Here is a 12,325-nt window from a genome sequence, read left to right as displayed (position 1 = left end):
CCCCGGTTCTTCCTCAAAACTTGTGTTGGAAGACTGATGGTCTCAAATGTCTCGGTGTGTACCTGGGAGATGAGACAACAACCAGGAAGAACTGGGAGGGCGTCATTGAAAAAATAGAAGGGAAACTTAAGAAATGTAAATGGTTGCTCCCCAGAATGTCGGACAGAGGTCGAGTTTTAGTGATAAACAACCTGGTGGCCTCACAACTATGGCACCGCTTAGCCTGTATGGACCCTCCATCAGGGTTTCTAGCCCAAATCCAGACCAAACTTGTTAACTTTTTCTGGGATGGGCTGCATTGGGTGCCTCAAGGAGTGTTGTTTTAATCAAGAGAGGAGGGGGGACAGGGCCTCATCCACCTGGCTAGTAGAACAGCCACGTTCAGACTACAGTTCATCCAGCGGTTTCTGACCGGACCAGCAGATCTGACGTGGAGAGAGGTGGCCAGCTGCATATTCAAATGTGTGAGTAACTTGGAGCTGGATGCTGCACTGTTTTTAATGGATTCTAAATTTCTAAAGTTAAATGGTTTGCCTCCGTTTTATCATGGTGTTTTTAAGTCATGGGCCCTATTTAAAAGCAGTTCAGGAAAAAGCTCTGACTCTCTGTTCTGGTTACTGAGGGAACCACTAGTGCACGGAGCCTGGCTGGATGTCTGCAGTGGAGCCACACCTGGGCTGTCTGCAGCGCTTTGCAGAACCGGGACCATGACTCTCCAGCAGCTGGTGGACAACGCCGGGCTTGCGCTGGTGGATGCCCAGGCTGTGAGCTCCCTGCTGAACATCCAGTCCACCAGGGTGGCTCAGAGGGTGCTACAACTGTGGAGGCAAAGACTCTCCGGGAAGGAGAGAAGCCTCCTCCTGGACTATAGTACAGGGACTGTGCCAGACAGCAAAGATCCTTTCCCTGAGGTACACATCAGTCCCGTGTTTGGAGAACTGGAGGGTCCTCTCCTCGGAGATGAGAGAGAAGTCAGCCTGCACACGGCCAACAAAAAGTTACTGTACAAACAATGTGTAAAGGTAATCAACAAGAAAGGCCTGTGTGACAGAGCACCCACTACCTGGGCCAACAGGATGACGGGAAATGGACCTGACCCACAGTGGAGACTTCTATATAAACCTCCCCTCAAGAAAAAAACAGCCGACCTCCAGTGGAGGATTTTCCATGGTGCCATTGGTTCCAATGCTTTTATCTCTGTTTTGAACCCTGCGGTGTCCAGCAAGTGTCCCTTCTTTCCCCTTCGTGAAACAGTCTTTCATGCTTTTAGTGAGTGCAAGAGACTTGCAGTGCTCTTCACTCTTTTAACAAATGTTTTTAATCTGTTCAGTGAAAATTTTAACATCAGAAAATTTATTTATGGTGCTGGGTACAAGAAATTGAATCAAAAAAAGTGTCACCTTTTAAATTTTGTTTCTGGTGAAGCAAAACTTGCAATTTACATGATCAGAAAGAGCAAAATTGAAACTAATACCGTTCAAGAAGCAGCTACTGTTTTTTGTTGTAATGTCAGATGTCGATTTCAACTAGAATTTGGTTTTTATAAAATGCCAAAAGACCTGATATCTTTAGGAACATCTGGTGTCACAAAAATGTTTTATGCACTTTTGTTGATGATCAACTCAGTTGTGCAAATTTCCTGATATAATGCACTGATTTTTAAATTGTATTTATTTTTATTTATGGTTTTTTAGTATTTTTGAAGCACTTTAGCACTTTTCATATAATGTAAAATTGTAAAATGTTTGAGTGTGATTAAAGTGTTTTTGTAAAAATCAAAAAATCTTCTACTACCTCTCTTTTTTTTTTTTTAGCCTTCATTCCATGCCCTGGAGGCTAAAAAAAATTCTGCTTCTTCTTCTCCTGTCTTTCCTGCTTGTCTTAGGGTTCTGGAGCCAGACATGTCCTGGAAGAATAGTAACACAGTATTGTGGTGGTGGAGCTAGAGAGGATGACCTAAGTGGTGGACGTGTACAAGTCACCATCAGTCACTTTGTCAGGATGGGCTAAGTTTCATGATGAAATTGGTGCTGATGTTGATAGTGTGACTAGTCACACAAGATGATGGGGCAAGTTGGGGTTGGGTATTCCATAAGACCACCAACACTTTCACCTACTTACAGAGCAATGAGCTACTTGAGCCCAGGTCTCCAAAAAGTTAGTCATCTACTGTAGATATAGAGTCAGAATCTAATCCAATGAGAGTCATGTAGACAGATTTTCTGGAGACATTTTGCAAAGTTTATTTCATCCGTCCTGGCAAAGAAATAATAATAATTGGAATTCAGACAGTATGTAACCCCTGATGTTTGTTTTTACAGCATCTACTGGTTTCAGAGGACTTGAGAATGGTAGGTGGTACTTCATTGTGTTTGAGGACACATTCATAGTAACACTGTTATAAGAAAGAGGTCATTTCTGGCCAATACCAACTACACATGTATCAGACTGATCAAGTCTCAGAGGTGTCCTCTGTGGGTACAGATGGTACAATAGTTTAAATGTGTCCCATTACCGCGTGCTTGAGTCCTAGCTTGGTGGTCGTGGGTTTGATACTTCTCGTAGGTTAGGGGTGATGCTGGTGGGACGGGAAGAGCAGGTCCACAGCAGATGGGTGGATGAGGGCTGAACCTAAGAAAACCTAAAAGGACATAGAGCACAGAGACTCCAAGGGAGGACATGTTAAAAAATAAATACATTTTGTTAAAGATCAGTTATGATACTAATAACTGATTGCTAACTAATACTAATAATAATGACATGGATTTATATATCACTTTTTTTTCTAGGGATTCCAAGTGGTTTTACATTATTCATTCACTCCACAGTGGATGGTCAACTACATCTGTAGCTAACAGCTGTCATGGGGCAGAATGATGGAAATGTGGTGTCTCCAACCACCACCAAACACATTCATATACACATTTCACCTACCTGAGAGGCAAGGTAGGTGAATTGTGTTGTCAAACGACACAATGGCAGAAAATAATTGAGATGGAGCGGGACTGAAACCAACAATCCTTCGGTTATTGGACAACCTACTCTGAACCCCAGAGCCACAGCTTCCACTAGAAATCACAAGCCCATATTTGTCACTATCTATCCATTCAAATGTTGATACTGGATTTATATTTGGGCCCTTTGTGTAAAATTTCAGTCCATTATGACCCTAGATTTCAAACTGTTCTCAATCAACCGCTCTGGTCCTGTCCTACTTCAGGTCAGACTTTAATAATCTGACCTGAAATTACTTTGTTACAGTTTACTGAGGACAATAACTAAGGAATCTGGGTTTGTTGGGCTCCACACAAGACATCTGTTTTGCTATCATGCACCATGTGTGGTGCACACTGACCTGAGGTAGAACAATGACCAGTATGAAGGAAATTAACTCATGCGGGGAAATAGGAAAACTATTTATGATAAAATATGAATCCAGGTCAGGAGAACAGTGCTCTAGAACCGTATCTTTACTCAAACACAGAAGGTAGTAGGTTCTGATTCAGTCTAAAGACACTGCCGGATGCAGCACAGAGTCCCTGATACCCATAGAGAAGATACAAAAACCTTTTACTGCAGTAGTTGCTGAATCTCACCTACTTTGATAAACTGAAAACACGTTTTAGAGAGAAATATCCCAGATAGAACTGAAGCAGAGATGCACGAGCACAAGAGGAGGCAACCACCATGTGCTGTAGGTCTGATACGCCTAACAGCATAATAAGATTGACCTTGTTTATTTTAAGGATATGGTACACATCACCTGCCTATATAAAATAAAATCTTCAGGGTTCAACACCATGGTCCTCTTCTTAGTCCTCTAGGGAAAAGCAAAAGCTCAGACGTGTCTAAAATTTCTTTAGATGTGGCTGTAACTCCTCTCATTGCGGTGTGAATAACACTCAAATCTGACCTACTGACCTTCCCCTTGTAACATGCTGCAATTTTATCTGTGAATAGGTTAAAGATGCTTTGCATGTGAGAGTTCATGTCAGGCTCAAGTTGAAGCTTTTGCTGAACCCCAATGCTTTTATTTGTGGGACATTTCAAACCTTTTGGCAAGGACAGAGGCTAAATACCCAAACACATGATCTAAAGTCACCCAGTACCAAAGTTCAGCACCAGAACCGTATTCTCCACAGTCCTTCCACTAATGTTTTCCATTAGCTTTACAGGCCAAACACAGTCTTACCTGAGCTCAAGGCCCCCTACCTACCTCACCGTCTCCTCTGGGAGAGAACAAAGGCCTTGTGATCCTCATTACACGCCATGGTGAAGATTGAGCACAGATGTGCAGCCGTTTACACCAGGCCTAAAATCCTCTTTTATAGCCACATAAATTCATCAGAGTCCATTTGTTTGATGTTAGCAGAGAGCAGAATATATCACCATATTGACAAAGTGTAGATCTTTGAAGTATTACAGTTATAATGCAGAAAACTTTGAAAGGTTACTGGATGAAATCCTGAGTGACGCATCTAAATCACATCTTGTACAAGTCTATGCAGAGAAGTGTGCTTTTCAGCAAACTTTGCCTGTCTGAACTTACACTCTACATGCATACACGTACAGCATGTACATACATGTGAGATACTGTGCAGATATATATTGATATACATTGATATACTGTCTTTCAAGGGTGATCTTTTTTTATTAGAGCTCCAAACACTCCCATGAACCTTCTGTGCGGATATGGACCATAACACTCTTCACAGTTGCAATGAGAGGGAATGAAAATACAGTGAAAAATGTGGAAGACAGTCCTTCTTGGGTTCCTTCTCCCCAGTCTCTTGGAAAAGTTACTACATGCTAAAGTGAAACCATGCATTCAATGCATATAAAGTTACTGAAACAAAGCATAAAGATAAACATGTTTCCACGGTCTCCTAATATATAAAAACAAAGTTAAAATATTCCATCTGAACAGTGGAGCTCAGACATTAAAGCCTATTCCCAATCTCCTTCTTAACTCAACATCTCCATTTAAAATTATCGGAAGATGAGTTTTGTTATGGTTAAGATAATTATCACATAACAGTAAAGGAGTAACACAGTCAGGTGACTCACTCCTACAACTATGGCAGAATATTCTGCAGGAAATCGGATTAAGTGCCTGGTTTGGAAGGCTTCTCTTGGGAACATTAAAGTAGTTCTGTACACGCCTGTTACTGCTACCATTATCAACAAGTAACAAATCTTACCTTAGCATGTGACATGCTACCCTACACAAGAACATGTAAAATGGAAAGCGGGAGTTTTGTGATTGGTCCTAACTTTCAAACTTTGCTAATACTCGACTTATCTTCAAGCAGACCTCAATTGTCATTCATGGCAATTTTGTCATTAAATAAGGAAAAAAATTAAATAAAAATAAATACCAAAATGAACATAAAAAGCCATATTATGTGCACATAATGCAGAGGTTGTGGTTGGTTTAATATTTTAAAACAGTAGATTTGTTGGTGGCTATCACATGAACGAGATGCCACAGACTTGCATTGATTGTTCAAGGTGTAAAGCCATGCTGTGATAGTGAATCATTTAACTGGAATACTGTAAATAAGACCTGTTACTTGCTGTTGCACAATTATCCAAGCTAAACTAGCTAGTTGATTTCTTAGAAGGTTGATGAGCAGCCCAAGCAGTCTTCAGTTCATGTCCAAACACAGACAATAACACTCGCAAAGTTTTGTGTTTATGTTGGGCAACTACACACCAATATTTAAGGCTCGGGTAAGGATATGGTTGTGCCAAGGCAAATAAAACAATTTTGGCTATGGTTAGGGAGAAGCTTGGGTTATGGCAAAGTTTTAGCTAGAAATTAAAACTTGACTCACAGTGTGTTCTCGGGGAAAAGTCATGAATTAAAGGCCAATGTTTCTGCCTCCTCACCACCCCAACCACAACACCCTTACTGTACTTTCTGTCCTTCAATTGCAACGTTGGGTTGCTTTCTGTGTTTCAGTCCCACACTTTTTACGTTCTGTGTGAGATTATAGATGCGTATTTTCAGACAGTTCATTCAAATTTGAACATCCCCCTCTCTCCAGATAAGGGTGTGTTCATCTCCAGGTGGAATTTCTGTCCAGCAGTAAGATAGGAGTGTGTGCCTATGTCGTCGCTCAGACACGCAAGTTGATGTTGAAGTCAGCTTGTATTCGGCTAACTGGGCAGCTCCACTTCGGTCCGTGTGTGTGTGTGTGTGTGTGTGTGTGTGTGTGTGTGTGTGTGTGTGTGTGTGTGTGTGTGTGTGTGTGTGTGTGTGTGTGTGTGTGTGTGTGTGTGTGTGTGTGTGTGTGTGTGTGTGTTTGTGTGTGAGGACACCCTGTTCACATTCAGGGTGTCCTCAGAATCATAGCAGGACACACACACACACATATACAGCACATTTTTATCTCATTTACAGTTGCTTATGAGTATGGTGAAGTCAAGACGAGGGAGATGATTGTTGGAGATACGCATATGAAGTGGTGCTGCTCGCCGTGGGAACCAGTCGGATGTGATGTATGGTTCAAAATACGGACTCACAAACGTAATACAGCATTTTATGAATATTTAGACATCAGTTAGTTGATGTTTGTCTCTCCGAGAGCACCTGGTCCATCAATCAGAATTAGCATACTTTATTTTTACATTTACAGTTCCACCATAATGTCTGTCAGCTTCAGTTTGATCAGCTGATCTCGTGAGTACACAATAAGCCACAGAGTTGTTCGGGTTGGCTGACTGAGACTGAAAGTACCTCCATGATTACCATGGAAAAATTAACAGTTACATAATGAAAAATAAGAGAGAAATGCCAAAAACATGGGAGGCATTGACAGATTGACAGAAGGAGCTCATTAACATTAATGGTCTCACTCATTTCAGCAACTTTCTGATAACTGAAATTTAGGACCACGGATCAGTTTGGAGTATATATAATTCAAATATGGTATAGTTGGACATCTGGCAGCTGTGTGAAATTACTTGAAAAGAGTAAAATCTGGCACCTTTAACTGTTCTTGAGTAAGCGTATTAGCAGAATTTCAGTTTTACGTCTTCTGATAATGGTAATCTTTCATTTTCCCTTTTTTTTTCAACTCTCAATCTGTCTTGGTATCCTCTGTATTTTGCCATGTATGTATGAACTGGGCCACTTTTTTGTTATTGTATTGTGAATGCTGCGGAAAATCCAACTGGCAAATACAGAGAATGTGTAGAGAGTCCCTTGATTCTGTTTTCCCACCGGATTATTTTTACTTGCACAACATGGCTCATTGACTGAATTGCAGTCTGCTGCTCTATTTTAGGCCTCTTATTTTCTGGTTCCTGGTAAGCCTGGCATGGCAGTCCCTGCCAAAGCTCAGGTCCATTTGTAGTCTTCTTGGTCTTCAGCCCTCCCAGAGGTCAAAACAAGCTCAGCAGTATGTCCTCTTCCTTCATTCTTTTAAGTATCAATCTGAATCTGTTACTTCCCTCAGACTTTGTGAATACCTTCATATTCTTCAGTGAAGACGTAAAGAATCCAGAGAAGAGAATCCAGAGCCCAACGATGCATTATCTCTGTATACTTGCTTTTTCCACACCACCTAAATGTGCCCCATAAAAATGCTGTTCTCAATACATTCTCACATGATCAAATAAGATTATTTCTACCTGGCAAAACTTCAAAAACATGTTTTACTTCCTGCTCTCTTGTGTTGTTTCTTTAAATGTGAATGTAAATCATAAAACCATATGGTATTTGTTGAAAACATTCAATATTTCTCATGTCAGGTGGTGTCCATTACATGTTTTTGTCCACATGTGTAAGCAGTTACAACAGCATTGCAATCAAATCGTTTCAAGCTGCAGGAGGCAATACATTATACATAAAACCTTCCATCTCTCTCTCTCTCTCTCTCTCTCTCTCTCTCTGTCTCTCTCTCTCTCTCTCTCTCTCTCTCTCTCTCTCTCTCTCTCTCTCTCTCTCTCTCTCTCTCTCTCACTCTAGTGGCAAACCAGTTTTTACAGACCAAGAATCTTATAGATAGAAAAAAATAGGGAAAAAAGTAAAAGACATGATTGTAGAAGAGATGATTGTGGACAACAGATAATTGTTGTTGTTTTTTTTCTAAATTTTTTCTGGGTTTTTTTAGTTTGGTAAATGTTACAAGGATAGATGTCTCTTTGTTCAGAAAACGTACAGTACTATTGAAAATCCTCTTTATGGGAATCTCTTTTGGATTTTGTATCAACGTGATTATTTTGTAATTCGACTTTCATGAATAAACGTGATGTTAAAAATCAAAATCTCTTTCTCTCTCTTTCTTTCTCTCTCTCTCTGTCTCTCTCTCTCTCTCTGCCTGGCGTTATACCACAAAACTACCACCATTAAATAACAATTGCTAAACAATAAGGTTGTCATACCTGTCACTATTACGTGGCACCTTTTAGTGCATGCTTAGCTAATCCGGAACGAGTTGGTACTAAAAGAATGTTACCAGGTAGCTTTTACCTGTTGGCAAAGCAAATAACACAAGGAGAGCTGAAACGGCACTGTTCCATTGAGTGTCTCCGTGATGTCATCAAATAGGGCTAAAAAGATTGTCAAAGTCTGGGTATGCCCAGTTTAGTGCCAGATGCTAGACCACCAATGGCACACACACACACACACACACACACACACACACACACACACACACGATTGTTTTCTCTGAAGAGTAATTCTACACTGTTTGTCATTATGCCTCTATGCCACTGGTCATTATAGCACCATGGCATTGAACATAATGAGCCCAAAGCTCCATGTGGAACTGCTGTAGGTAAGACTGTATTACAAATATCAATCATGGAAGGAGACAGACAGATGTAAGACAGACAGACATGTAGTGGTCACATAAATTCTTATTTCTACGCCCATGAATTAGTATTTTAGCAAGAATATGGGGCGACAGTGGCTCAGCGGTAGAGCGGACGTCTTGGGACCAGACAGCGCCCAGCCATCGGCGGTTCGATTCCCGCTCCAGCCAGACATCTTCGGAGTGCGAGCTGACAGTGGGAGGTGTCAGCTCACCTCCCAGCCACTGCCGAGGGGCCCTTGAGCAAGGCGCCGTCCCCCCCACAAGCTGCTCATTGGGGCGCACCCAGAAGTCGCGACCCGTCCCTCCACCTCTCTTGTACTGATTGTCATTAACTGCACGCCCACAGGCCCCTAGTGTGTGTTGTGTTCAGGGGCCTGTATACGATGTCTGTGTGTGTACTCTGACTAACACGTACAGTATAAATATATATATGCATGTTCAAAAAAACTGGAGTGGAAAACATAATTTTCCCATTGTGTGGACGAATAAAGTGGATTTAATCTTTAATTTAATCTTTAATATAAATCGTTGATTTGCATCCAACAAAAGAAAGCTGTTTATCATCAGCCGTGTGCTAGAAGCTTCATTTTTGTTTTGTGGGGGGGTTTTGTCTTTCTTTCTTTCTTTTTTTTGCAGTTTAAATAAACTGCACAAGACATCTCACATTTTGCCTACAAAGTACATTCATTTATTTACTGTGCGTGTCAAGCGGCTGGATGTTGTATCTCCCCAAGGGAGAGAAAGCACTTTTTTTTTTGCGAGTTCAACTCTCCCATTCATCGAGCTGTGTCTCATGCTGGCAGACCCCACACGCCGTTAGAAACTAAACAGCTGGTGGTAAGAAGGGTGAAAAAATGCCAGCCCACACATTAAAATTGCTCACAGTTTATACATATTATACCATGAAAAACCTGACAGTGATTCTGTTACAGCAAAAGGAAGACTGGAGGCAAAGTAAAAGAAAAGGAAGGTAATCCATCAGCACCTGGACCTCATATCCAAATACAGAAGTAAAGCGCTTTTATTTATTCCCTTGCTGTGTCACAATTCTTCCAAGTTCCTCTCCAGTCAACACATGGCCTGCGGGCACTCCATCACAATTTCCATCTTCCAGCTGTCGGACAGCCTCTGAATACCAACCAGTGCAGAAAGAAATGACGGACAGACCAAACGCTTATCTTTTTCAAGATTTATATAAAGAAGATAAACATCTCTATGAAGGGCAATTAAGTTACAGGTGGATTTGTGAGCTGGAATCGTGGGCATGCATTAATTTCAAAGCTTCAGTGTCTGTGTTAATATTTTAGACATAAGACACATGACTCATTTCCGTCTGTGGAAGACTGCACTGACTGCAGGAATTTCAGAAATGGACTGAACCAGAATCAAATAAATACATAGAAGTAAATGAATCTTTCACACAGAGCTTAGGAGAGAAATTGAAGCGTCCAACTCCAGACTCTTTGGCACAGCATCTTCCAGACAGGACAGCTTTCATAACTTGGTCTCGGTGTAAGAAGAGCATCAGATAACAGGTGAACACGGAGAACTGTTTTGCCATTTCAGAAGAAATCCATCAGAGAAGAAAACAATACATTGTTCCCTTTGATCAATAATGATTCTAAAAATAAGGAAAATAACCAAATCATTCAATGAAGACATCATCTATGGTTAAGTCAGAAATCTGACATGTAGAAATATCTGCACTACCATAAGAGTTATGATACTGTGTGTTGATCTAGCTGTGTGTTTTCAGACAGGTGGGATTGTCCAAGGGACCGATCCATTCGAGTTTGGTTCGGACCTTTATCATCATCTGAATCCACAATGTTTTAAAGGCCCCTAGGTTCGTTTCACAGGGGACAATTAGAAGATTTCATGAATGATATCTGCAATGATTGGACTAAATAAACTGATGACAACCCCACATATCCAGCACACACCGGAATCTGATATCGGTCCTGATGCGGTGTGTAACAGACCATCACATTGACACAGAAAACAGAGAGAGAGAGATTATATAAATGTCACTAGGGAAGCATGAGAGGGGGTGGCAGGGAGTGAGGCGAAGATGCTGTCACTACCTAGCTTTGTTTTATTTGTCTCCCCTTGTCTGTATACCTTGTATTGGGCTTATATCATATTCTATTATTACATCCCGCTTCATAGCGGTGAAGTATTGTAATTGTCAGTATTTGTCTATACGTTCGTCCATTAGTCAACCAAATATCTTTGCAACCGTTGCAGATAGAAAGAGGAAACAAAAACCACATTACTCTGGCGGCAAAGCAGATGAAGATGAGATGATGACTTTGACCTTGAGAAAAGTAGGTCAAGGTCAAATTTCAACTTTATTACACTCAGGTACCGGATAAGATAGAAATACGAGGGAGAAGGCCAGAGTGAGTAAGATCAGAGATCAAAGCGAGTGCCTTGATCTCTGACAGTAGGTCAGAGCACTAGCTTTGATCTTTGACCTGTGCAGGTAAAATTATGAATTCAGGGGTGTCATGGGATGTTGCAGTCTGTGACTGCATTGGTTGTGGTTTTTTACTTTGATTTGTCCACCATGTCAGTCTTTGTGCTTTGGATTAGTTCACTGTTGGACTGCTTTTTTGCTCTTGCCACTAAATACCAACAGCCTTGAGTTCTTGGAATTTTTGTCTTTAAAAATTATCAAGTTCCACCTGATCAGCTTTGCTTTTGCATCTGGGTCCACATTCCTTGAGATACTATTGCATGGCCAAAATTCAATTCACTGATAAAAAAAAAAGTTCCATTTCTCTGTGCCCAGTGAAAATCATGATATTTAGAGGTACATCCAACAACGTGGTTTGTGGTATGGAATATGTCTCCAGTGTACACACACCAAGACTGAACCTCATGGTGACACAGGAGACCATGTGTGTTGGCCAATTAAATTTCAATTCACATATTCATATATTTTGCTAAAGGGGGTCCATCTGCATTACGTTTCTTTTCGTGTCTGCATGCCACGTGCAAAGATTTCCTCCCACTTCTCATGGTTGACATGACAAGTTTTAAGAACAAAAATAAAGAAGATAGATCAGGATATTTCAGAGCCACGGTGTGGAAGAGCACGAAACTGTGAACACGTTGCTGTGTATTGACACTCGGTGTAATGTCTTAGAATGTTTGTCTTGTGATCGGAGGAGATAAAAGTAATGGGATTTCACTCACTGTCTAAATGCACTTAAATAATGTCATCTCTCAAGTAACATACTGTATGAACAGTCTATGTTTTTGGTTTTTATGCTTTTGTTGACTTTGAAATGTCTCGTTTTTCTGGCCAAGACAATAAGAAGATGCAGATGGCAGGAAAATGGTCAGGAATATTCATGTATGCACAACTCATTCTTCTTGCACTACATATCTTTACTGTAATTTTTAGACAATTTAGTTTGTCGTTTAAAAAATGTGTGTCCTGGAAATCAGAAGAGCTTGTTTTGAAGTACTTTAACTTCTTCAGGCAATGCTTA

Source organism: Antennarius striatus, chromosome 14, assembly GCF_040054535.1.
Source record: "Antennarius striatus isolate MH-2024 chromosome 14, ASM4005453v1, whole genome shotgun sequence".
Taxonomy (NCBI): domain Eukaryota; kingdom Metazoa; phylum Chordata; class Actinopteri; order Lophiiformes; family Antennariidae; genus Antennarius; species Antennarius striatus.
This window is presented reverse-complemented; position numbering follows the sequence as displayed.